The sequence below is a fragment of the Scyliorhinus torazame genome, chromosome 24, assembly GCF_047496885.1.
Source record: "Scyliorhinus torazame isolate Kashiwa2021f chromosome 24, sScyTor2.1, whole genome shotgun sequence".
Lineage (NCBI taxonomy): Eukaryota > Metazoa > Chordata > Chondrichthyes > Carcharhiniformes > Scyliorhinidae > Scyliorhinus > Scyliorhinus torazame.
In genome coordinates this window covers 50,563,565-50,589,884 of record NC_092730.1, presented here as the reverse complement: position 1 = coordinate 50,589,884, position 26,320 = coordinate 50,563,565, and the positions used below count along the sequence as shown (strand labels likewise).

Below are 26,320 nucleotides of genomic sequence, written 5' to 3'. Positions count from 1 at the left end.
AAACTATTCCATTCTTGGCTCTGTGAGAAGTTCCATTCCTGGTTGTGAGGTGGCTCTGGGATAAAGGGATCGAGAGAGAACGAGGTGACTGCAGTCTGACTCTTACTCTGAAAACCAGTTAGTGCGCCCTTGTACAAAGTGGATGTGTCTGAGAACAGGAGGAAAGCAGATCATGGGCCTGTGATTGATTTTATTGAGCCGGACCTTGAAAAGTGAAGCAAACTTCTAACCAGTCGGTGCCTGTCTGAGAACTGGCAAGGAATTACGGCTGACATTGAGACAGTTCATCTGTAATTAGTTACAGCAAATCGATTCTTTCAGACGTGTTGGTGTGTTGTTTTCAGAGTCACTGTCATAGTTTCTTAAAATATGATTTGTGCTTGTTTTTGTTTTGTTCAGTAATTTGGAAATCTATTTGGAGCGGGTGCAGTTGGTCAGTATCTGTGCCTCTTGCTTGGCAGCTCCCCGGGAAGCAGCAGCTCCATTCCTTTCCAGATCTGTGGACACAATCAGGAGATCCAAACTATTGCGCACTGCTGCCATCTCCTGGCTGAAAGCAAGTTGTGCAAAAAGGTAACGTTGTAATCGTGACACGTTTCAATTGGAGCAAAATAACATTAACATGGTTAAATATTATCATTGTAGTAATCACATTTAAATCCCCAGATATCTGATTTTTGACTGAGCGATCAGTTCATCCCGATTTATCGGAAAATGAAGGATTCCCATTACAGCCATATTGGTTACAAGAATATCCAATCTCTGATTTAATACATTCTCTCGCTTCATTGTTTGTGTATTCGTTCTATATATAGAGGCAAAGTTTGAAGAACTCAGTAACAGGTTGATCAATGTTCCCAGAGAGGTGAAACTGCCGCCCCGAACTTCCTACTATGAAGATGATTCCAGTCACTCCCAACTTTCCCATCAGAACAACGTCACAGAAGAAATCACATCACCTTCACAGAACAACCATTCAGCACGAAAGTAAATGATCTGAACTATGCTGACCAGAGTCAGTGTGCTCAAACATGTGTTCTTGTTGAAAGAAAAAATGAGGAAGTGAATAGTTGTGTGGCTACAGCAGGGCAGTACTGTTGTAGCTCCTGGTTTAAGGAGCAGAGTGCCGCAGCGGAAGCGTGCTGGGCCATTAGCCCGAGGTCGAGGAATCGAGGCTATTCTCTGCTATTTACATCCTCCCTGACACGAAAAGTAAACATAACGCACGTTCCTGTTTGCTTTGCAGCAAATACCTATCAGAAAATTTCTTGCAGTCTCATCCCGACATTAAACCCAGGAATGAAGCAGACAGCATGACACATTACAACATTGTAAAGGTCACACAGAGGGAACCACAGAGAAAATGCTTTAAAGTCTCAGCAGGTCTGACCAGATCTGTAGGGAGAGAAAGAGCTAACGTTTCGAGTCCAGGTGACACTTTGTCAAAGCTGGACCGGATACGATATCCAGCAGTACCCCACAAAGGGGCAATATAGATATATAACGATATCCAGTAATACCTCACAGGGGGCATTTCAGGAAATAAAGCTTTATCGAGCAACAAATCACAATATAAACCAAGTTCCCATCTTCCCCTCTCGGACGGATGTGAACAATCGAACCTGCCGGACTGTTTACAAGAGAAAACGAATTTTACCCGGAGTCCTGGGATCAATATTAATTCCTCAACCAAAGTCACTGAAGCAGATTATCGAGTCATTAACTGCGCTTTTGCCTGTGTGGTCTCGCTGTGCGTATCTGAGCAGGAATCTCATGTCCTGAGACCAACGCTTTTCCATTGAAAGGAAGGTATTGGACAATCGTGAGGTTGAAAATCTCGCTGGAGAAATTTAACCGCGTGGGAGAAAGGTCAATATCAGGAGTGGGATTCGTATCCACGCTTCCATAAGAGACTGCGACCTGAACTTCAGCGGCTTTGACCGCTCGGTCACCCTGATGCGTTGTCGCCGAAACTAAGATCCGTGCACAAATCGACTCAAATTCTGTGTTCATCATCATTTCATTTCAAACAAGATATGCTTATCCTACTTTTGAACACCAGCCATAATCCTGTATCTGAGTGCCATCCTTGTCCAAGCCGCTGGGGGTTAAGGAGCTCCTCATTGCTGCATTGATCAGTTTGCTCCAATCAACCAGGACCGAATTCCCGCTCTACCTGTTCCTCACTCGAAGATATTGAGAGCCTAAGTCCTGAGCGACGTGAAGTATCCAATTGGAGTGTTGCATTCCGGCGAATGGAATCTCTCTCCACAGCTGCTTCCGGTGCTGTTTCCACCGACAAGGAGCCGAAGAATGCCTCCTGTGTCCAAACAGGAGAACGTTCATCCAGGAGAGGCGCCAGAAGAGTGTTCTGGGAGAAGTCAACTTAGTCACCTCGACTATACTGTGGGTAGCTGAAGAACAGGTGTCAAAGAGCGGATCAGACTGTAAGCTCAACGTTGTTACTGATAAAGAAAAAGGTAGATGTGCTGCTGACAAACAGCGACTTGTTTCTGTTTGGTGTGAGTGAGAATATTAATAGCGGAGAATGGTTTCGATCCATCGACTTCTGGGTTTGGGGTCCAGCATACGTTCGCTGCGCCACTTTGTTCGTAGTTGATTTTCTCTGGGGTCGGACTTGAAGCAAAGCTTGAAGAAATCAGTAAGAGCGTGATCAATCTTCCCAGAGAGGTGAAACTGCCGTCCCGAACTTCCTTCTATGAAGGTGATTCCAGTCATTCCCCACTTTCTCATCAGAACAACGTCACAGAATAAATCACATCCCCTTCACAGAACAACCATTCAGCACGAAAGTAAATTATCTGAACTGTGCTGACCAGAATCAGTGTGCTCAAACGTGTGTTCTTGTTGAAACAAAAAAATGAGGAAGTGAATAGCTGTGTGGCTACCGCAGGGCAGTAAAATCGTAGCTCCTTGTTTAAGGATCAGAGTGCCGCAGCGGAAGCGTGCTGGGGCATTAGCCCGACGTCAGGGAATCCTGGCTATTCTCTGCTATTTACATTCCCCCTGACACGAAAAGAAAACATAACGCACGTTCCTGTTTGCTTTGCAGCAAATACCTTTCAGAATCCTTCTTGCAGTCTCGTCCCAGGAATGAAGGAGACAGCATGACACAGTACAACATTGCAAAGCTCACACAGAGGGAACCACAGATAAAATGCTTTAAAGTCTCTGCTCAATTGATCCTCAAGATAAACACTTCCAAATTCCACCAATTCCATTGGGAAATGCATGAATATAGATTGTTTAAATTTTACATACATCTAACACCTCGCCGTCCACCCGGTCACATTCTATCACCGACAGTTCATGTGAATCTCCCCCGCTCTGTTGCGGTTCTGTGTCGTGGCCAGTAGATGTCAACACACCCTGGTAGAGCGAAGTTCACAGATTAGAGTGAGACACAACTGATAAAAATTGTTTTTATTATATTAAAGTTGGGACGGCGGGGTTTCGAAGAAGATAATATGTGGTGATGATCTTTTCTTATATTTTGGTTGTGTTGAAGCCGTCAACATATTGTATGTGGGAGTGACGTGCATTCTCTCTGCCCTTCTCTGGTCCCGTTTGTAAATGGGGGATTCCTGTCACTCTCGGGTAATGTGTGAGAGTGTAAGAGACAATCTGAACCTGTCAGTCTTCGTCACTATATGTGCCTGTGGATACGTTGTCAGTGGAACCGCACCGTGACACCAGTTCTTCAGCGACCCACAGTACAGTTGAGGTTACCGGGATGGCGTCTCCCATAATTCTCTTCAGCCACCTCTCCAGGATGAACCTACTCCTGTTTGTAGACTGGAGGGGTTCTTTGGCTACTTGCCTGGAATAAGATCGCATATTAAAATTCCATTGAAGTAAATGAGTTGTATCATGTGGTTAAGGAGACGCACAATAATCCATTGTACTCTGCACACGTGGATTCAAATCCCATCCTCGTCTGTAATGTGTCTGTTGTGTCTCTGTTTGGTCCACTTCATGAGCATGAAGAACAAATGCTGTGATTTTTTGCTTTGGTTCACGGGCTTGGCGGGTGGTGAATTCGGCGAACACTGTCTATGTTGAAACCACATTATAAAAAGGTGAGAAAGTTACTTATTTCACTCCCTGACCTAATTGCGTATAAATTCTGAGTTGGAAACTGTTTCTTCCTCTGATTTTGAAACTCACAAAGTCGGGCAAAAGGTAAGTTCATGAAATAAAGAAGCAGACTTCAGCCATTAGACCCATCGAGTCTGCCCAGCCATTCTATCATGGCTGATATCTTCCCCATCTGCGACCTACAATGTTACAGATGAAGAGGTCGATTGCGATATCAGCAGGAACACCTTCTCCCTAGAACGCATGATCTCGGAGCGGGAGGATGCAATTTAGCCTCCTGAGCCTAACACCTTCCATAGGATCTTGGCTGATCCCATCCTGGCCTCAACTCCACCGTCTTCCCGTTCTCCGTAACGCTTCAACTCCTTCCCAATAAAACTCTCTCTACCACCTCCTTAAATTTACTCACTCTCCCTGCATCCAACGCAATCTGGGGTACCGAATTCTACAGAATCATAAACCCTTTGGAATAAGTAGTTTTTACTCAAATCTTTTTTCACATTGCAATCTCTTATTCTAAGATCATGACCTCGCCTTTTAGAATGCCCCACAAGAGAAAGCAACAGCTCCACGTCAACTTTTTCCATACCTTTTGGCACCTGATACACCTCAATTAGATAATTGCGCATAGATTCTGAGTGTGAAACTGTTGGCCAGTCTTCCTCAGTTTGAAACTCACGATGTCGCACGATAACATCCGATTCAATGGCCGGGAATCGAACAGGGACAACTGCTTGGAAGAAAACTTTGCTCACCACTCTCCCACCGTCGCTGCATTTCCAATTTTGAACACCAGGTGGAATAGAAGGAGGCAGATACATTCAATCAGTTCATGGATGCAAAACGAATTATGGCATATTGACATGTGCACTTGTGGAACGAGGTGCCCGAGTGGTTAAGGCGATGGACTACCAATCCATTGTGCCCTACACACGTGTGTTCGAGTTCCATGCTCGTTGATTTTAAATCCACTTTTCTCGGAAGTAGGCCTCCTTTTTCCAAGATGGATATGCAATCACTGATGTGACAATCTATTCCAAGTTATCAGGCCAGATTGCATCGAGTTGGGTTTGAGGACGGTGGAACGGAGGCAGACGGGTTTGGGGCTTAACCACTCTTTGACACCAGTTCTTCTTCGGCTACCCACAGTACAGTCGAGGATACCGGGTTGACTTCTCCCATAATTACCTTCTGCCACCTCTCCTGGATGAACATCCTCCTGTTTGTGTACTGGAGGGTTGCTTCGGTCACTTGTCTGTGAGAAGGTCAGATATTAAAGTTCCATGAAGTAAAGGAGTTGTACCACGTGGTTAAGGGGATGCCTAAGAAACGTTTGTGCTCTGCGCACTTGAGTTCGAACCCAATCCTCGTCTGTAACGTATCTGTTGTGTCTCTGTTTGATCCACTTCATGAGGGTGACGGAAAAATGCTGTGATTTTTAGTGTTTGGGGCTTGGGGTTGTGAATAATCGAACACTTTCCATATTGAAACTACTTTAGAAAATGACGAGAAAGTTACTTAATTCACTCCCCCCCCCCCCCCCCCCATAATTGCGCACACATTCTGAGTTGGAAACTATTTCTTTCCCTCAGTTTTACAGCCATGAAGCCGCGCAAACGATAGATTCATCAGATAGATGAGCAGTATTACGCCATTCGACCCATCGAGTCTGCCCGCCATTCGATCATGACTGAAATGTTCATCATCTGCTACCTGAAATGTTACGGAACAAGAGATCGATTGAGATATCAGCCAGAACACCTCCTCCCGAGAACACATAACATTGGAGCTGGGATATGCAATTTAGCCTCTTGGGCGTAAAACCTTCCATGTGATCTTGCCTGATCAAACATAATGGCCTCAACACCACCGTCCTGCCCGTTCTCCAGAACCCTTCAACTCATTACCAATAAAAGTCTCTCTAAGTCCTCCTTAACTTTCTCACTGTCCTGCATCCACCACACTCTGAGGAAGTGAATTCCACAGAATTACAACCCTTTGGGAGAAGTAGTTTTTCTTTTTTAAATTTGCAGCCTCATATTCTAAGATGATGACCTCTCGTTTTAGACTACCCCACAACAGGTAACATCAACTCCACGTCTACAATATCTACACCTTTTCGCATCTTAAACACCTCACTTAAATAATCCGCATAAATTCTGAATGAGAAACAGTTGACCAGTCTTCCTCAGTTTGAAACTCAGGATGTCGCGCAAAAACACCCGATTCAACTATTACTGCGATGGCCGGGAATCGAACCGGAGTCAATGGTTTCAAAAGCAGCGATGCTCACCACTATACCACCACCACTGCATCTCCCCCGTGGCATACCTGGTTGAATAGAAAGAGGCAATTAATTGCCATCAGTTCATGGATGCAAAACGACTTAAGACGTATTGACGCACGGATTTGTGCGACGAGGTGGCCGAGTGGTTAAGGCGATGGACTGCTAATCCATTGAGCACGTGGGTTCGAATCCCATCCTCGTCGATTTTTCGCCCATTGTTTCTCGGAAGTGGGATTCATTTTTACACGATGGATCTGCAATCACTGATGTGACAAACTATTCCAAGTTGTCAGGCCACTTGCATCGAGTTGGGTTAGAGGAGGGACGAACGGAGGCACGAACGGCGGCAGACGTGTTTGGGGCTTAACTCCACATTGCCACAATTCTTCTTCGGCTACCAACTGTGCAGTCGAGGTTACCGGGTTCACTTCTCCCATTATTACCTTCTGCCACCTCTCGTGGATGAACGTCCTCCTGATTGTACATTGGTGGGGTGCTTCGGCTACTTGTCTGTGACAAGATCAGATATTAAAATTCCATGAAGTAAAGGGGTTGTTCCACATGGTTAAGGTGATGCACAATAATCCATTGTACTCTGCACACGTTGATTCAAATCCCATTCTTGTCTGTAACGTGTCTGTTGTGTCTCTGTTTCGTCCACTTCATGAGGATACAGAAAAAAGGCTGTGATTTTTAGCTTTTGATTAAGGGCTTGGCGGGCGGTGAATAGACGAACGCTGTCCATGGTGAAACCAAATAATAAAAAGCTGAGAAAGTTACTTTTCACTCCCTGCCCTAATTGCGCATAAATTCTGAGTTGGAAACTGTTCCTTCCCCTCAGTTTGAAACTCAGACTCGATGGGTCCAATGGCTTAATTCTGCTCCTATATTTTATGAACTTATCTTTTGCGCGACTTCGTGAGTTTCAAACTGAGGAGAAGGAACAGTTTCCAACTCACGAAGTCGCGCAAAAGATAAGTTCATAAAATATAGGAGCAGAATTAAGCCATTAGACCCATCGAGTCTGCCCCGCCATTCTATCGCGGTTGATTGTGCCAGTTAGAAACTTCTAATATTCTAACAATTATTTGGGAACTAGAATCGTCTAATATTCCATTCCCTGTGTAGGTTAGAAACTTCTAATATTCAAACCTCCACCTGCTTAACTAGAAACTTCTAATATTCTAGCATCGCTTTACCCAGAAACGTCTAATATTCTAGCCCTCCACGTTGCGCGCCATGAAGTTAAAACCTCACCACTATTCTTAGAATTCCCCCTGTACCAGAAAAGGGTCAAGATATTCTAAATGATGAACAGGGATTCTCACTCCCTGACTCCTATGCAGACTTAGGTGGGCGCTATTCGGGTCAAACCAGTGTTTCATGTTATCCCACGGCATAACCCATGTCTTCAGAGAAGATTCTGTTTACTTTCCACTCAGGTGCTTCACTCACGGGTCCGGCTTTTCTAAGTAGAGTAAAGTAAACTTTCTAATAAACACTCTTTCAGGTTATCAATTTAAGTTCGTTTTAATTTCAAATTAAAAGATGTAATCACTGTTTTTACAGAAAAGTAATAAGATCTTTTCTTTGCATCTTCCTGGTCAGTTGTTAGACCTTCAAGTCTGCCTTGACAATTATCTCCTGTAACTTTTGTTTTTTTCCTGATGGATTCGCTGTTCTGCTCGGCTTCCGTGTTCAGTCCTTCCCATGACCGAGGGCAGCTATGAGAGCTGGCTGCTGAATTATTAGGTATTATATAGCCCTTTGCGCAGCCTTAGTTTCTACATGGCATTTATTGAAATGTAACTGTTGCTTGCCGACTGTAGCTAATGCAAGCTCCCTGTCGTTGAACTAGCTTATTCTGCTTGACATGTAATACTTTTGTTTGGCAGGTAATACATTTATTTGTTGCTTCGTCAGCAACTTTCCTGATATCTGTCTTTAGTGATGTTTTTTCTCAGTCTAAATACTGGATATGAACTCGTGTCCAACGAAGCAGTTCGCCTCTGCACTTCCACTGGTCAGCTGGTGTCAACGGCAGGTCGCCCCCTATATTTCTAACCTTATCTGGCTTGGACCTGTACCCTATGACCTGATTATTTGCTAAAAGATTTTTAACGTCAAAAATGTGTAAATTATGGGATAAACGTGCCACCTCATGTGTTTCTTAGCTGGAAAGCAGTTGTCTCATATTTAAGTGGCGTCAGCAAGGTTTCCCGCTTAACCTTCTCCCCCAATTTAAACCTAAGATCCTGGTTGTTCCTTTTTTAATTGTTCAGTAAAATAATGCACTTCTCGGGAAGTGTGAAATACTGTTCCCGTTTATATAACTTAAGATTTTAAATTGATTGAATGTCTTTTTAACTTTAAAACCAGGTTGAGTTGTCCATATCTGTTTTCTTTAACGGCTGCGAAGCTATCTGTATTTTAAACAACCTGCGGCTGTTAACCCTTTGTGGGACCTTTCCCTTTCATTTAAAATCTCAGTCTTTTCCAGGTTCACATTCATGGTTCAAATGATATATTTTTTCATTATATCCTGTTCCTCACACGAAGGTATTGAGAGACGAAGATCTGAGCGACGTGAAGTATCCAATTGGAGAGATGCATCATGGCGACTGGAATCTCTCTCCACAGCTGCTTCCGGTGCTGCTTTCACAGCCGAAGAACCCCTCCAGTGTCCAAACAGGTGAAATTTCATCCAGTAGAGGCGGCGGAAGAGTGTTCTGGGAGAAGTCAACTTAGTCACCTCGACTATACTGTGGGTAGCTGAAGAACAGGTGTCAAGGAGCAGATCATACTGAAAGGAAAATGTTGATACTAATAAAGAAAAAGGCAGATGTGCTGCTGGGTGATAGCGACTTGTTTGCTTTTGGTGTGAGTGCGAATACAAATAGCAGACGATGGTTTTGGTCCATCGACTGCTGGGCTATGGGCCCACCACGCTCCCGCTGCGCCAGTCCGCACGTGGTTGAGCTATTCGCGGTCGAGGTCGAGGAATCGACTCACAGGGGGCCAATAAGGAAATAAAGCTTTATCGAGCAATGAATCACAATAGAAACCGAGTCCCCAACTTCCCCTCTTGGACGGATGTGAACAATCCAACCTGCCAGACTATTTACAAGAGAAGACGAATTTTACCCTTCTCTTGGGATCAACATGGATTCCTCAACCAGACTCACCGAAGCAGATTATCGAGTCATGAGCTGGGCTTTTGCCGGTGGGGTCTTGCTGTGCGTATTTAAGCTGGAATTTCATGTCCTGAGACCAACGCTTTTCTATTGAAAGGGAGGTAATGGATCTTCCTGAGGTTGAAAATCTTGCTGGAGAAATTTAACCTCGTGGAGGAAAAGACAATATCAAGAGTCGGATTCGAACCATCGCCTCCAGAAGAAACTGCAACCTGAACGCAGCGCCTCAGACCGCTCGGCCATCCTGATCCGTTGTCGCCGACACTAAGATCCGTGCACAAATCGACTTAAAGTCTATCTTCATCGTTATTTCATTTCAAACAAGATATGCTTTTCCTACTTTTGAACCCCAGCCAGACTCCTGTCGCTGAGTGCCATCCTTGTCCAAACCGCTGGAGGTTAAGGAGCTTCCCATTGCTGCAGTCATCAGTTTGCTCTAATCAACAAGGTCCGAATTCCCGCTCTACCTGTTCCTCAGACGAAGGTGTTGAAAGTCTACGATCTGAGCGACGTGAAGTATCTAATTGGAGAGTTGCATTCTGGCGACTGCAATAACTCTCCACAGCTGCTTCCGGTGCTGCTCTCACAGACAGGCAGCCGAAGAACCCCTCCAGTGTCCAATCAGGTGAACGTTAATCCAGTAGAGGCGGCAGAAGAGTGTTCTGGGAGAAGTCAACTTAGTCACCGCGACTGTACTGTGGTTAGCTGAAGAACAGGTGTGAAAGAGTGGATCAGACTGAAAGCAAAACTTTGATACTAATAAAGAAAAAGGCAGATGTGCTGCTGACAAATAGCAACTTGTTTCCGTTTGGTGTGATTGAGAATATGAATAGCAGAGGATGGTTTCGATCCATCGACCTCTGGGTTATGGGCCCAGCACGCTTCCGCTGCGCCACTCTGCTCGGTGCTCTTTTTTTTTTGTGGTCGGACTTGAGGCAAAGTTTGAGGAAGTCTGTAACAGCGTGATCAAAGTTCCCAGATAGATGAAACTGCTGCCCCGAACTTCATTTTATAAAGGTGATTGCAGTCACTCCCCACTTTCCCATCAGAACAACGTCACAGAAGAAATCACATCACCTTCACAGAACAACCATTCCGCACGAAACTGAATTATCTGAACTGTGCTGACCAGAATCAGTGAGCTCAAACGTGTGTTCTTTTTGAAAGAAAAAAATGAGGCAGTGAATAGTTGGGTGGTTACCGCAGGGCAGTAATGTTGTAGCTCCTGGTTAAAGGAGCAGAGTGCCGCAGCGGAAGCGTGCTGGGCTATTAGCCAGAGGTAGAGGAATCGAGGCTATTCTCTGCTATTTACATTCTCCCTCACACCAAAAGTAAACATAACACACGTTCCTGTTTGCTTTGCAGCAAATACCTATCAGAAACTTTCTTGCAGTCTCATCCCGACATTAGTCCCAAGAATGAAGGAGACAGCATGACACATTACAACATTGTAAAGCTCACACATAGGGAACCACAGAGAAAATGCTTTAAAGTCTCAGCAGATCTGACAGCATCTGGAGGGAGAGAAATGAGCTGACGTTTCGTGTCCAGGTGACCCTTAGTCAAAGCTGCTCGGGAAACGTTATCCAGCAGTACCCCACAGAGGGGCAATATAGATATATAACGATATCCAGTAATAACTCACAGGGGGCCAATAAGGAAATAAAGCTTTATCGAGCAATGAATCACAATAGAAACCGAGTTCCCAACTTCCCCTCTTGGACGGATGTGAACAATCCAACCTGCCAGACTATTTACTGGGCTTTTGCCGGTGGTGTCTTGCTGTGCGTATTTAAGCGGGAATCTCATGTCCTGAGACCAAAGCTTTTCCATTGAAAGGGAGGTATTGGATCTTCCTGAGTTTGAAAATCTTGCTGGAGAAATTTAACCTCGTGGAGCAAAAGGCAATATCAGGAGTGGGATTCGAACCCACGCCTCCAGAAGAGACTGCGACCTGAACGCAGCGCCTTAGACCGCTCGGCCATTCTGATGCGTTGACGCCGAAACTAAGATCCGTGCACAAATCGACTTAAATTCAATCTTCATCGTCATTTCATTTCAAACAAGATATGCTTTTCCTACTTTTGAACCCCAGCCTGAGTCCTGTATCTGAGTGACATCCTTGTCCAAACCGCTGGAGGTTAAGGAGCTTCTCATTGCTGCATTGATCAGTTTGCTCTAATCAATAAGGTCCGATTTCCCGCTCTACCTGTTCCTCAGACGAATGTATTGAAAGTCTAGGATCTGAGCGATGTGAAGTATCCAATTGGAGAGTTGCATTCTGGCGACTGCAATCTCTCTCCACAGCTGCTTCCGGTGCTGCTCTCACAGACAAGTAGCCGAAGAACCCCTCCAGTGTCCAATCAGGTGAACGTTCATCCAGTAGAGGCGGGAGAAGAGTGTTCTGGGAGAATTCAACTTAGTCACCTCGACTGTACTGTGGCTAGCTGAAGAACAGGTGTCAAAGAGTGGATCAGATTGAAAGCAATACTTTGGTACCAATAAAGAAAAAGGCAGATGTGCTGCTGACAAATAGCAACTTGTTTCCGTTTGGTGTGATTGAGAATGTGAATGATGTGGAGATGCCGGCGTTGGACTGGGGTGAGCACAGTTCGAAGTCTTACAACTCCAGGTTAAAGTCCAACGGGTTTGTTTCGATGTCACTAGCTTTCGGAGCGCTGCTCCTTCCTCGGGTGAATGCAGAGGTCTGTTCCAGAAGCACAGATATAGACAAAAGTTTTGTATCTTTGAATTTGTCTATATCTGTGTTTCTGGAACAGACCTCTGCATTCACCTGAGGAAGGAGAACATGAAAAACAGAGGATGTTTTCGATCCATACGAGCACGCTTCCGCTGCGCCACTCTGCTCGGTGCTCGTTATTTTTGTGGTCGGTATTGAGGTAAAGTTTGAGGAAGTCTGTAACTGCGTGATCAATGTTCCCAGAGAGATGAAACTGCCGCCCCGAACTTCATCTTATGAAGGTGATTCCAGTCACTCCCCACTTTCCCAACAGAACAACGGCACAGAAGAAATCACATCACCTTCACATAACAACCATTCAGCACGAAAGTAAATTATCTGAACTATGCTGACCAGAATCAGTGTGCTCAAACGTGTGTTCTTGTTGAAACAAAAAAATGAGGCAGTGAATAATTGTATGGCTACCGCAGGGCAGTGATGTTGTAGCTCCTGGTTTATGGAGCAGAGTGCCGCAGCGGAATCGTGCTGGACCATTCGCCCGAGGTCGAGGAATCGAGGGTATTCTCTGCTATTTGCATTCTCCCTCACGCCAAAAGTAAACATAACACACGTTCCTGTTTGCTTTGCAGCAAATACCTATCAGAAACTTTCTTGCAGTCTCATCCCGATATTAGTCCCAAGAATGAAAGAGACAGCATGACACATTACAACATTGTAAAGCTCACACATAGGGAACCACAGAGAAAATGCTTTAAAGTCTCAGCAGATCTGACAGCATCTGGAGGGAGAGAAATGAGCTGACGTTTCGTGTCCAGGTGACCCTGAGTCAAAGCTGCACCGGAAACGTTATCCAGTAGTACCCCACAGAGGGGCAATATAGATATAGAACGATATCCAGTAATAACTCACAGGGGGCCAATAAGGAAATAAAGCTTTATCGAGCAATGAATCACAATAGAAACCGAGTCCCCAACTTCCCCTCTTGGACGGATGTGAACAATCCAACCTGCCAGACTATTTACAAGATGAAGACGACTTTTACCCTTCTCTTGGGATCAATATTAATTCCTCAACCTGAGTCACTGAAGCAGATTATCGAGACATGAAATTGCCGGTGGGGTCTTGCTGTGCGTATTTAAGCGGGAATCTCATGTCCTGAGACCAACGCTTTTTCATTGAAAGGGAGGTATTGGATCTTCCTGAGTTTGAAAATCTTGCTGGAGAAATTTAACCTCGTGGAGTAAAAGACAATATCAGGAGTGCGATTTGAACCCACGCCTCCAGAAAAGACTGCGACCTGAACGCTGCGCCTCAGACCGCTCGGCCATCCAGATGCATTGACGCAGGAATTAAGATCCGTGCACAAATCGAATAAAGTCTGTCTTCATCTTTATTACATTTCAAACAAGACATGCTTTCCCTACTTTTGAACCCCAGCCAGAGTCCTGTATCTGAGTGCCATTCTTGTCCAAACCGCTGGTGTTTAAGGAGCTTCTCATTGCTGCATTGATCAGTTTTCTCGAATCAAGAAGGTCCGATTTTCCGCTCTCCCTGTTCCTCAGACGAAGGTATTGAAAGTCTAACATCTGAGGACGTGAAGTACCCAATTGGAGAGTTGCGTTCTGGAAACTGCAATCTCTTTCCACAGCTGCTTCCGGTGCTGCTTTCACAGACAAGTAGCCGAAGAACCCCTCCAGTGTCCAATCAGGTGAACGTTCATCCAGTGGAGGCGGCAGAAGAGTGTTCTGGGAGAATTCAACTTAGTCACCTCGACTGTACTGTGGCTCGCTGAAGAACAGGTGTCAAAGAGCGGATCAGACTGAAAGCAAAACTTTGGTACTAATAAAGAAAAAGGCAGATGTGCTGTTGACAAATAGCAACTTGTTTTTGTTTGGTGTGATTGAGAATATGAATACCAGAGAATGGTTTCGATCCATCGACATCTGCGTTATAGGCCCAGCACGCTTCCGCTGCGCCACTCTGCTCGGTGCTTATCACTTTTGTGGTCGGATTTGAGGCAAAGTTTGAGGAAGTCTGTAACAGCGTGATCAATGTTCCCAGAGAGATGAAACTGCCGCCCCGTACTTCATTTTTTAAAGGTGATTCCAGTCACTCCCCACTTTCCCATCAGAACAACGTCACAGAAGAAATCACATCACCTTCACAGAACAACCATTCAGCACGAAACTGAATTGTCTGAACTATGCTGACCAGAATCAGTGTGCTCAAACGTGTGTTCTTGTTGAAAGAAAAAAATGAGGCAGTGAATAGTTGTGTGGTTACCGCAGGGCAGTAATGTTGTAGCTCCTGGTTTAAGGAGCAGAGTGCGCAGCGGAAGCGTGCAGGGCTATTAGCCCGAGGTCGAGGAATCGAGGGTATTCTCTGCTATTTACATTCTCCCTCACGCCAAAAATAAACATATAACACACGTTCCTGTTTGCTTTGCAGCAAATACCTATCAGAAACCTTCTTGCAGTCTCATCCCGACATTAGTCCCAAGAATGATAGAGACAGCATGACACATTACAACATTGTAAAGCTCACACACAGGGAACCATAGAGAAAATGCTTCAAAGTCTCAGCATATCTGACAGCATCTGGAGGGAGAGAAATGAGCTGACGTTTCGAGTCCAGATGACCCTTAGTCAAAGCTGCTCGGGAAACGTTATCCAGCAGTACCCCATAGAGGGGCAATATAGATATATAATGATATCCAGTAATAACTCACAGGGGGCCAATAAGGAAATAAAGCTTTCTCGAGCAATGAATCACAATAGAAACCGAGTCCCCAACTTCCCCACTTGGACGGATGTGAACAATCCAACCTGCCAGACTATTTACAAGAGAAGACGAATTCTCTTCTATGTGGCATATAAGGAAAGTAGGAAGGAACTTAAGCAAGGAGTCAGGAGGGCTAGAAGGGGTCACGAAAAGTCATTGGCAAATAGGGTTAAGGAAAATCCCAAGGCTTTTTACACGTACATAAAAAGCAAGAGGGTAGCCAGGGAAAGGGTTGGCCCACTGAAGGATAGGCAAGGGAATCTATCTGTGGAGCCAGAGGAAATGGGCGAGGTACTAAATGAATACTTTGCATCAGTATTCACCAAAGAGAAGGAATTGGTAGATGTTGAGTCTGGAGAAGGGGGTGTAGATAGCCTGGGTCACATTGTGATCCAAAAAGACGAGTTGTTGGGTGTCTTCAAAAATATTAAGGTAGATAAGTCCCCAGGGCTAGATGGGATCTACCCCAGAATGCTGAAGGAGGCTGGAGAGGAAATTGCTGAGGCCTTGACAGAAATCTTTGGATCCTCGCTGTCTTCAGGGGATGTCCCGGAGGACTGGAGACTAGCCAATGTTGTTCCTCTGTTTAAGAAGGGTAGCAAGGATAATCCCGGGAACTACAGGCCGGTGAGCCTTACTTCAGTGGTAGGGAAATTACTGGAGAGAATTCTTCGAGACAGGATCTACTCCCATTTGGAAGCAAATGGACGTATTAGTGAGAGGCAGCACGGTTTTGTGAAGGGGAGGTCGTGTCTCACTAACTTGATAGAGTTTTTCGAGGAGGTCACTAAGATGATTGATGCAGGTAGGGCAGTAGATGTTGTCTATATGGACTTCAGTAAGGCCTTTGACAAGGTCCCTCATGGTAGACTAGTACAAAAGGTGAAGTCACACGGGATCAGGGGTGAGCTGGCAAGGTGGACACAGAACTGGCTAGGCCATAGAAGGCAGAGAGTAGCAATGGAGGGATTCTTTTCTAATTGGAGGGCTGTGACCAGCGGTGTTCCACAGGGATCACTGCTGGGACCTTTGCTCTTTGTAGTATATATAAATGATTTGGAGGAAAATGTAACTGGTCTAATTAGTAAGTTTGCAGACGACACAAAGGTTGGTGGAATTGCGGATAGCGATGAGGACTGTCTGAGGATACAGCAGGATTTAGATTGTCTGGAGACTTGGGCGGAGAGATGGCAGATGGAGTTTAATCCGGACAAATGTGAGGTAATGCATTTTGGAAGGTCTAATGCAGGTAGGGAATATACAGTGAATGGTTGAACCCTCAAGAGTATTGAAAGTCAAAGAGATCTAGGAGTACAGGTCCACAGGTCATTGAAAGGGGCAACACAGGTGGAGAAGGTAGTCAAGAAGGCATACGGCATGCTTGCCTTCATTGGCCGGGGCATTGAGTATGAGAATTGGCAAGTCATGTTGCAGCGGTATAGAACCTTAGTTAGGCCACACTTGGAGTATAGTGTTCAATTCTGGTCGCCACACTACCAGAAGGATGTGGAGGCTTTAGAGAGGGTGCAGAAGAGGTTTACCAGAATGTTGCCTGGTATGGAGGGCATGAGCTATGAGGAGCGATTGAATAAACTCGGTTTGTTCTCACTGGAACGAAGGAGGTTGAGGGGCGACCTGATAGAGGTATACAAAATTATGAGGGGCATAGACAGAGTGGATAGTCAGAGGCTTTTCTCCAGGGTAGAGGGGTCAATTACTAGGGGGCATAGGTTTAAGGTGAGAGGGGCAAGGTTTAGAGTAGATGTACGAGGCAAGTTTTTTACGCAGAGGGTAGTGGGTGCCTGGAACTCGCTACCGGAGGAGGTGGTGGAAGCAGGGACGATAGGGACATTTAAGGGGCATCTTGACAAATATATGAAAAGGATGGGAATAGAAGGATACGGACCCAGGAAGTGTAGAAGATTGTAGTTCAGTCGGGCAGTATGGTCGGCACGGGCTTGGAGGGCCGAAGGGCCTGTTCCTGTGCTGTACATTTCTTTGTTCTTTGTTGAATTTTACCCTTCTCTTGGCATCAATATTAATTCCTCAACCAGAGTCACTGAAGCAGATTATCCAGTCATGAACTGGGCTTTTGCCGGTGGGGTCTTGCTGTGCATATTTAAGCAGAAATCTCATGTCCTGAGACCAACGCTTTTCCATTGATAGGGAGGTATTGGATCTTCCTGAGGTTGAAAATCTGGCTGGAGAAATTTAACCTCGTGGAGTAAAAGGCAACATCAGGAGTGAGATTCGAACCCACGCCTCCAGAAAAGACTGCGCTCTGAACGCAGCGCCTTAGACCGCTCGGCCATCCTGATGCGTCGTCGTCGAAACTAAGATCCGTGCACAAATCGACTTAAAGTCTATCTTCATCGTTATTTCATTTCAAACAAGATATGCTCTTCCTACTTTTGAACCCCTGCCAGATTCCTGCAGCTGAGTGCCATCCTTGTCCAAACCGCTGGTGGTTCAGGAGCTTCTCATTGCTGCATTGATCAGTTTGCTCTAATCAACAAGGTCCGATTTCCCGCTCCACCTGTTCCTCAGACGAAGGTATTGAAAGTCTAAGATCTGAACGACGTGATGTGTCCATTTGGAGAGTTGCATTCTGGCGACTGCAATCTCTCTCCACAGTTGCTTCCCGTGCTGCTCTCACAGACAAGTTCACAGACTGTACTGTGGTTAGCTGAAAAACAAGGAGCGGATCAGACGGAAAGCAAAACTTTGCTACTAATAAAGAAGAAGGCAGGTGTGCTGCTGACAAATAGCGACTTGTTTCCGTTTGGTGTGAGTGAGAATATAAATAGGCTTGCAACTTGCTGGCGAGGCCGTCGCCGGTGATGATGACGTGGCGTGGACTCGCTGAACCAGGTTCAGGAGCTCGAGCACCGAGCAGGGACGCTCTGCCAGGCCCGACGATTTCAAACCACAGTGTTGCCGTGTCGCCTTGTTGGATACCCCAAGTTGACAGGAACCACTGGCAGCTATGGCATTGCCATTGTAGTCAAGGAACTGGCATGCCGGTGGAATAATGCTTGGTCTGGCGCGCATGGTGTCGAGGCTGGATTTTGAGATGAGGTTCGCTGATGCGCCGGTGTGAAGTTTGAATCGGGTGCAAGCCTTGTCTCATTTCATTTCATTTCGTTTTCATTTCATTAATTGTGTGGACAGCACACCACCCGTCGATCCAAACTGAGGATCGAGAGGCGTTTCTCGTTGTGGTGGAAGGCAGTGCATGTGTAGTTATGATGCCCACCCGGTATGGGGACCTGACGCACTCAGCATCAGGGTCTGTTGGGCTGTCGGGATCGGAATCTGGCATGCCTTGTTGTATTGAGCGGACACTTCTGCGCCGCAGCTGGGATCGCTGGCTGCTGAGCGGTGGAGCAGATCTGCAAAGGGCTGCATAGTGGCCAAGCTTGCCACACTGTAGACACCGGCGTACTTTTGCCGGACATTTCCGCTTTAAGTGGGTGGAGCCACAATTCGGAGATGTCATGACGCCGATGGCAGGGCATTCCGTGCGCCATCGCGCATGCGCAGTACGGTCGGTCGACGTACGCACCTGTGCAGTCGTGTTTTCGGCCTCATCGTCCACTCGGTCATGGCGCACCTGCGCAGGGACCTGGGAAAAGCGCACAAAGTGACCACTCTCCTCGATGCTCAGGCCCTGCATTTGAACAATGGCCTGCACCCGTTCCGCCTCGTGGGAGGCCAGTTTTGCAGTTTCTGCCGCCCTGATGTGGGAGTAACGATTCTTAGCATGCTCATGGATAACGCATGTCTCGATAGCAACTGAGAGGGTCAACTGTTTGACTTTCAGGAGCTGCTGCCGAATGGAATCGGAGTGGACCCCGAAAACGATCTGATCCCGGATCATGGAATTAACCATCGAGTCATAGTTACATGACTGCGCTAGGATGCGGAGATGGGTCACGAAGGACTGAAAAGGTTCGTTCTTACCCTGAAGCCTCTGCTGGAAAAAGTACCATTCAAAGCTCTCATTCACCTCAGTGTCGCAGTGGCTGTCAAACTTCAGCAGGACTGTTTTGAATTTTGTTTTGTCTTCGCCGGCAGCGAACGTAAGGGAGTTGTAGATGTGGATGGCGTGGTCCCCCACGGTGGAGAGAAATAATGTGACCTTCCTGGCATCCGATGCTGCTTCGAGGTCGGATGCCTCGATGTACAGGAGGAACTTTTGCTTGAAGGTTTTCCAATTGGCGCCAAGGTTGCCGGAGATGCGGAGCTGCGGAGGAGGCTGGTGTTTTCCATTTCACCGGATGGCTGCTTCCTACAGCTCCCCACCTGGAAGTCGGACCGGCCATACACTGCCCTCGAGGGGGACAGTCGCCTCAACCACTTCCTTAGGGTTCAGTATCACAAATGGGATCTCGGTCTTCCAAAAAGAGATGGACCAAGTGGTCGACCAGTACGGTTTGTGGGCCACCTTTCCGTACTTATAAAATGTCACCATCTGCGGCCATGACCAGCAGGACCACGATGCCAACCTCGATAAATTCCTCCGCACTGCCACCCATCTCAACCTGACCTACAACAAAGAGAAGTGTGTGTTCAGCATGACCCGGTTAGCCATTCTCGGCTATGTAGTCCAAAATGGTCTTCTCGGGCCCGACCCCGAGCGCATGCGCCCCTTCATGGAACTTCCCCAAGGCCCTCAAACACTGCCAGGGCTTCTTTTCCTACCACGCTCAGTGGGTCCCAAACTATGCCGACAAGGCCCGCCCACTCATTCAGTCCATCCAATTCCCCGTTGCGGCCGAGACACAACATGCTTTCGTCCGCATCAGAGCAGACATCGCCAAGGCTGGGTTGCGCGCAGTGGATGAGTCACTGCTTTTCCAAGTAGAAAGCGACACTTCAGACGTCGCCCTGGCTGCCACCCTTAACCAGGCAGGCAGACCCGTGGCATTCTTTCCCCGCACCCTTCATTCCTCTGAAATTCGACACTCATCCGTCGAGAAGGAGGCTCAAGCTATCGTTGAAGCTGTTTGAAGCGGCATTGGAGGCATTACCTGGCAGGTAAGAGATTCACTCTCCTTACGGACCAACGGTCGGTAGCCTTATTGTTCAATAACACACAGCGGGGCAAGATCAAAAATGATAAAATCTTGCGGTGGAGAATCGAGCTCTCCACCTATAATTACGAGATCTTGTATCGCCCCGGTAAACTCAACGAGCCTCCAGGCGCCCTCTCCCGAGGTACATGTGCCAGCGCACATGAGGACCAACTCTGGGCCCTACACAACAGCCTTTGTCACCCGGAGGTCACCCGATTGTACCATCTGGTCAAAGCTCACAATCTGCCCTACTCCGTCGAGGAAGTAAGGACAGTGACCAGGGTCTGCCAGGTCTGTGCGGAGTGCAAGCCGCACTTCTACCGGCCAGACTGTGCACGCCTGGTGAAGGCTTCCCACTCATTTGAACGCCTCAGGGTGGATTTCAAAGGGCCCCTCCCCTCCACCGACCATAACACCATATTCTCAGTGTGATCGATGCGTACTCCAGATTCCCCTTCACCATCCCATGCCCCGATATGACGTCTGCCACCGTCATCAAGGCCCTCAGCACCATCTTCGCTGTTCGGTTTCCCTGCCTACATCCACAGTGACAGGGGATCCTCATTCATGAGCGATGAGCTGCGTCACGTCCTGCTCAGCAGGGGTATAGCCTCCGGTAGGATGACCAGCTACAACCCCCGGGGAAACGGGCAAGTAGAACAGGTGAATGGGACAGTTTGAGGGCCGTCCCGCTGGCCCTATGGTCCAGGAACCTCCCAGCCTCTCGCTGGCAGGAGGTCCTCTTTGACACTCTGCACTCCATCCGGTCACTATTGTGCACCACCACTAATAACACACCCCATGAACGTGTTTTTACCTTCCCCAGGAAGTCCACATCTGGTGTGTCGCACCCTACTTGGCTCGCTGCTCCAGGACTGGTCCTTCTCCGTAGGCACCTCCGACTCCACAAGGCGGACCCCTTGGTGGACAGGGTTCACCTGCTTCACGCCAACCCTCAATATGCCGACGTTGAGTTTCCCGACGGCCGCCAAGATACTGTCTCACTCAGGGACCTGGCACCGTCAAGTTCCACCCCAATACCCCCCCCCCCACCAATGCGCCTCCCCGCCCCCCCCCCCCACCTCTCACCGCGCCGCCAATATTGACCCACCAGACCCCCTCACCTTTTCCGCACAAGAGGACGAAGAGGACTTCTGCACGCTCCCGGAGTTCCCCGATGACTGGCCAGCATCAGCACCGCCACCACCGCCATCGGTGCCACCTCCACCACCGCCAGCACCGACTTCGTCGCCACCATTACGCCGATCCCAACGAAGCACCAAAGCACCGGACCGGCTGAGCCTTTGACGGACTCCGGACCGTCAACATGGACTTTTCTTTCCCTACCACTGTACATAATTCCAATAATTGTATATACTTTCATGTCACCCCCGCCGGACTCATTTTTAACAGAGGGTGAATGTGGTGATCCACTGTAATAGGAGATGTAAGATAGGACCTGCACTACAGGTTCGCCGGTAGCTCCTGCCGACTGGCTCCGCCCAGTGAGAACTGGATAAATATGCATGCCCTCCAGTGCCCTGCCATTTCGCCAGCTGCAGCAGGAGGCCTCGCATCTGACTGTAATAAAGCCACAGTTGTCCACAACTTTAGTATTTGTGCAATTGATCGTGCATCAAAGATGAAGTAAAAATGCTGTTATTTTTAACTTTTGTTTGAAGGCTGGCGCGGGGGGCGGGGGGGGGGGGGGGGTGGCGGGGGGGGGGGGGGCGGGGGGATAGTCAAACACTGTCCTCATTGAAACCACGTTAAAAAACGATAAGTACTTATTTCATTCCCCGCTGTATTTGCGTATAAATTCTGAGTGAGAAACTTTCTCTTCCTCAGTTTGAAACTCAGGAAGAGGCGCAAAAATTCCCAATTTATTATTGCGATGGCCGGGAATCGAATCCGGGTCAACTACTTGGAAGGCAGCTATGCTCACCACTATACCACCATCGCTCACTGACTATAGACGTGTCCTTTTGGTTCTTTAGATCAGTTTGATTAACTGTTTCGTATCAAGTACTTACTTTGCGTAAGTTATTTCACTCCAATTTAAAATGCTCCTGAATGAAAGTGTCCGTGTCGCACGGCTCCTGTTCAGCCAGGAGATGGCACCAGTCCACAATAAATGTACATTCTATGTGTCATTACATAGGACACTTACTCTGGCCTGAGACCTTAACTCGTACCTGTGTCCTGATGCTGTCATTTTCACCCTGTTTAAGTAATCATAGATTGCCTCCAGTGCAGAAGGAGGCCATTCGGCCCATGGAACCGGTACCGACCCTCGGAAAGAGCACCCGATTTCGGCCCAAACGCACCTAACCTTTCAAATACGTCAGGATGGCCGAGTTCAGGTCGCAGTCCCCTCTGGAGGTCAGGGCTCGAAACCCACTACTGAAAGTGACTTTTCCTCCGCGAGGCAACATCCAAACCTGGTACCCCTCCCTAACAGCACTGTGTGTGTACATACACCATATGGACGTCCAGCGGTTCCAGAATCCCCTCACCGCCCATTCTCACGGTCAATTAATGATAGATTGTAAATGTTTTGCCGAATCAGCGACAATCAAAGCCAGATAAACCTTCAATAACCCTCAGAGCAGGAAAGGCAACTCATTGTCCTTTAGCCCAAAAGCAAAATACTGCGGATGCTGCAAATCTGAAACAAAGACAGAAAATGCTGGAAATATTCAGCTGATCCGGCAGCTTCTGTGGAGAGAGGAACAGGTCGTTCCAACGAAAGGTCAGGATCTGAAATGGTAACTATTTCTCTTTTCACAGATACTACAGATCCGTACAGTATTTCCAGCATTCCCTTGTGATTAGCTGAACATCCTCAGACTCTGTAGCTTAATCCGTTAAAGTGTCTGTTCCCTAAAGAAAAATCTGGACTCAAGTCCCAGCCCAGCCTTATTCCGTTTGACCACCTGTGCGATTGAGAACTTCCTCCACAACAGGGGGAAATGTGTTGGATTTCTAGTCGGAAAATATGCCTTTTGCAGGGTTAAATTCAGTAGAATATCTACAGAGATTGTAACGCAAGTACTGATTTCAGCTGCCATCATCCAGTTGTTAAATCTTTCCACTAGAAACCCACTGGATTTTCCCCTTTGACTTGAGTCCTGCTCCCAGAGGATCAGTTCAGTATTTTCAATAATATAATATTTTGAATGCTCTGTGTCCAGAGAATTGTGACGCTGAAATTGCTCACACTTCTCTCCATTGTTATCTACCCTGCAGGTATTGACTGCACCGTCTAATGGAGACATGCTCACAGGGCTGTGAGAGAGGCTTTCTTTCAGGCGTGAGGCCTCTTTTGGTTCATCAACAGCAACCGGATGCTGCAGAGAAACTCGGAATACCGAGCACCTCTTCCCAGGATGAACTTAATCAGGGACAAGATGTTGTTTGAAGAGCGAATCAAAGGTCTGAAGAATTGGTCTGAGATTCCTGGCGTTTTGTGAAGAGAACAAGGTGGTGGAGCAATGTGACACTAGCAGGATACGAGTTTGGGATATTATCCAGTCTGTGCTGGGAGAGCTGCGGGAAGGACGTTGTCTTGTCTGCCCACCCAAGCTGAATGTTGGGATTGAGCTGGTGATCAGATTCCGAGAGGGGGGTGAAATCCTTTCACTGAGTTTCAAGCTCACAGTCCGGTTGAGTGTCTTGAGTTACAGGAAGATACAGACGGGATGGTCAAATGGGCAGAAAAGTGGCTGATGGAATTTAACGCTGAAAACTTAGATGTGATCATTTGGTAGGGGGTTTTCGCAATAACTTCATTGCAGTGTTAATATAATCCTATTTGTGACAATAAAGAATATAATATTATTATTATAGGATTAATGTGAATGGCCTGACACTGGGAAGTCCTGAGGAACAAACGGACCTTGGAGTGTTTGTCCAGAGATCTCTGAAGGCAGACGGGCAGGTTAATAGGGTGGTGGAAAAGACATTTGAGATATTTGTCTTTATCAATCGGGGCATGGATTACAAAAGCAGAGAGGTCATGGTGGAGTTGTATAGAATGTTGGTGAGGCCACAGCTGGAGTACCGTGTGCAATTCTGGTCACCACATTATAGGAAATATCTGACTGCACTGGATGGGGTGCAGAGGTGATTCAGCAGGATGTTGCTTGGGATGGAACAGTTAGGATATGAAGAGAGGTTGGATAGGCTTGTTTTCTCTCTCACGCAGGGACAGAGATGACTGAGGGGTGAACTGATCGAGGTCTACAAGATTATGATAGGTATAGACAGGGCGGATAGGGAGCACCTGTTCCCCTCAGTCACAAGGGGACACTGTATTATTCTGTGATTCTGTTACTGATCAGATCTTGGAGGTATCACTGCTGTATTCCCAGGAGGCGGTGGTCTGATTCGGAGAGCAAAAGCTTCCATCGAGGACGGGGTTCTCAATAAGAACAAACTGGAGGTGTGGGATGTTAGAATCTGCTCAGCACTGATTCATTTTTATTCATTGTTGTGTCCGAGAATAAACACGTGGATTGTAGCTGTCCATTAAAAGCAAAAATAGAATTCGGAAATTTCTGGCCAGTAACTTCACCATGTCCACGTTACATCACTCAGCATCCTCAGCTGCATCACATCTGGTCCACGTTTCCTCAGCAGAGAGCAGTTTCACAGCAGAGAGTACATTTCCACTGGAGAGATTGCAGTTTCTCAGCAGAGCGCACAGTTCACGGCAGAGAACACAGTCCCACAGCAGAGAACACAGTCCCACAGCAGAGAGCACAGTCCCACAGCAGAGAGCACAGTTTCACAGCAGAGAACACAGTAACACAGCAGAGAACACATTTCCACAGGAGAGGTCTCTCTCTGATACAGTCTGTGAGTTATCCCTCAATGCTCTCACCTTCTGACCTATTGCTCACGTGCCCACTCCAATGGTGTTGAAGTGTTTCCCATCAGTCCGTTCAGAACAATCCTTCAGCTGATATGTTGGAAATGTAATTTGCTGACAGAGACTATATTTCCAACATTTCACAACTGGCTGCACATCTGGACCAATGGACAAATACAACCTTCTTCCGTTAGTTGTTGCAGATGTTAAAGGTCCATGAGGTGGTTTGGTGAAGTCAGGTCATTTGGCGAGTTGGCCGAGAGGTGACGGTGATGCGCTGCTAATCCATTGTGCTTTGCATCTGCGGGTTTGTATCCATCCTCCTCGATGATCAATTTCCTGCGTCTCCGCGTTGGGCCACTTATTGAGGGTGACCTGATGATTCATTCAGTGTATCCGGAACTAGGATGGAGTTTAGATTCGGAGTTCAACAGGCCTGAGGAGTGAATCTTCTTGCACCAATCTCTATACCGATATTCCTAATCCTCTGTCTGATAATCGATTTAAATCACGACACCAGCTTTGGGCAGGAGTTTGGCACCATGAAAATTTGCGGCTTCAGAAGCTCCAAAACAGACGCCAGCTTCATCTGGGGCACTGCTGGCAGATTTTGTCTTTCCGGAACCGGCCGCCCAGCCGTGAAAACAAGTCCATCAGGTGACCTCATTACACTGTAAGACGGAGGAGCAGAAGTGGCCCATTCGGCCCATCCTGTCTGCTCCACCATTCAAAGAGGTTATGATTGACCTGATATAATCTTCAAACCCACTTTCCCGCCTTATCCCCATAATCCTTGATTCCCTTACTGATTTAATCTTGCACATATTAACTTCCCCAGCCTCGACAAGTATTCGCTTAGAAACAATGTTTCCACAGATACACTATACTCTGAGAGAACAAATTACTCATCATTTCTGATTTAATTGGGCGGCCCCTTACTCTGAGATCATTCCCTCTGGTCCTAGACTCTCCCACATGGAGAAACAACCTCTCAGCATCCACCCTTTCAACGCCTCTGAAAATCTATTGAATCAGTGAATTTGAATGGTGAGATTTATTCCCTGTCCCAAAGAGTATTTCAGGCCTCTGGATTCCCAATCCAGTGAGATAATCTTTCATCCCTCTGAACAAAAAACAGTTGATTCAGCTCATTATTAAACATCTTGGGCCAGTGGGCCGATGAATGGCAGATGGAGTTTAATTTGGATAAATGTGAGGTGATGTATTTTGGTAGCTCAAATCAGGGATTGACCTAATCAGTTACTAGTAGCGAGTTGGGGAGAATTA

General features: G+C 46.9%; 5 non-coding genes across 5 annotated transcripts; 1 reads left to right on the top strand and 4 right to left on the bottom strand.

Moving 5' to 3' along the window:
- Window positions 1–6,534: 6,534 nt before the first annotated feature.
- trnas-gcu (transfer RNA serine (anticodon GCU)) lies at window positions 6,535–6,609 on the top strand. The gene has a single exon. It is a non-coding gene; the product is annotated as a tRNA-Ser (tRNA).
- Window positions 6,610–10,430: 3,821 nt separating this feature from the next.
- On the bottom strand, window positions 10,431–10,502 carry trnam-cau (transfer RNA methionine (anticodon CAU)). Its single transcript has one exon. It is a non-coding gene; the product is annotated as a tRNA-Met (tRNA).
- Window positions 10,503–11,508: 1,006 nt separating this feature from the next.
- On the bottom strand, window positions 11,509–11,591 carry trnal-cag (transfer RNA leucine (anticodon CAG)). The gene has a single exon. It is a non-coding gene; the product is annotated as a tRNA-Leu (tRNA).
- A 5,726-nt stretch (window positions 11,592–17,317) lies between these two features.
- trnal-cag (transfer RNA leucine (anticodon CAG)) lies at window positions 17,318–17,400 on the bottom strand. Its single transcript has one exon. It is a non-coding gene; the product is annotated as a tRNA-Leu (tRNA).
- Window positions 17,401–22,050: 4,650 nt separating this feature from the next.
- trnag-ucc (transfer RNA glycine (anticodon UCC)) lies at window positions 22,051–22,122 on the bottom strand. Its single transcript has one exon. It is a non-coding gene; the product is annotated as a tRNA-Gly (tRNA).
- Window positions 22,123–26,320: the final 4,198 nt, after the last annotated feature.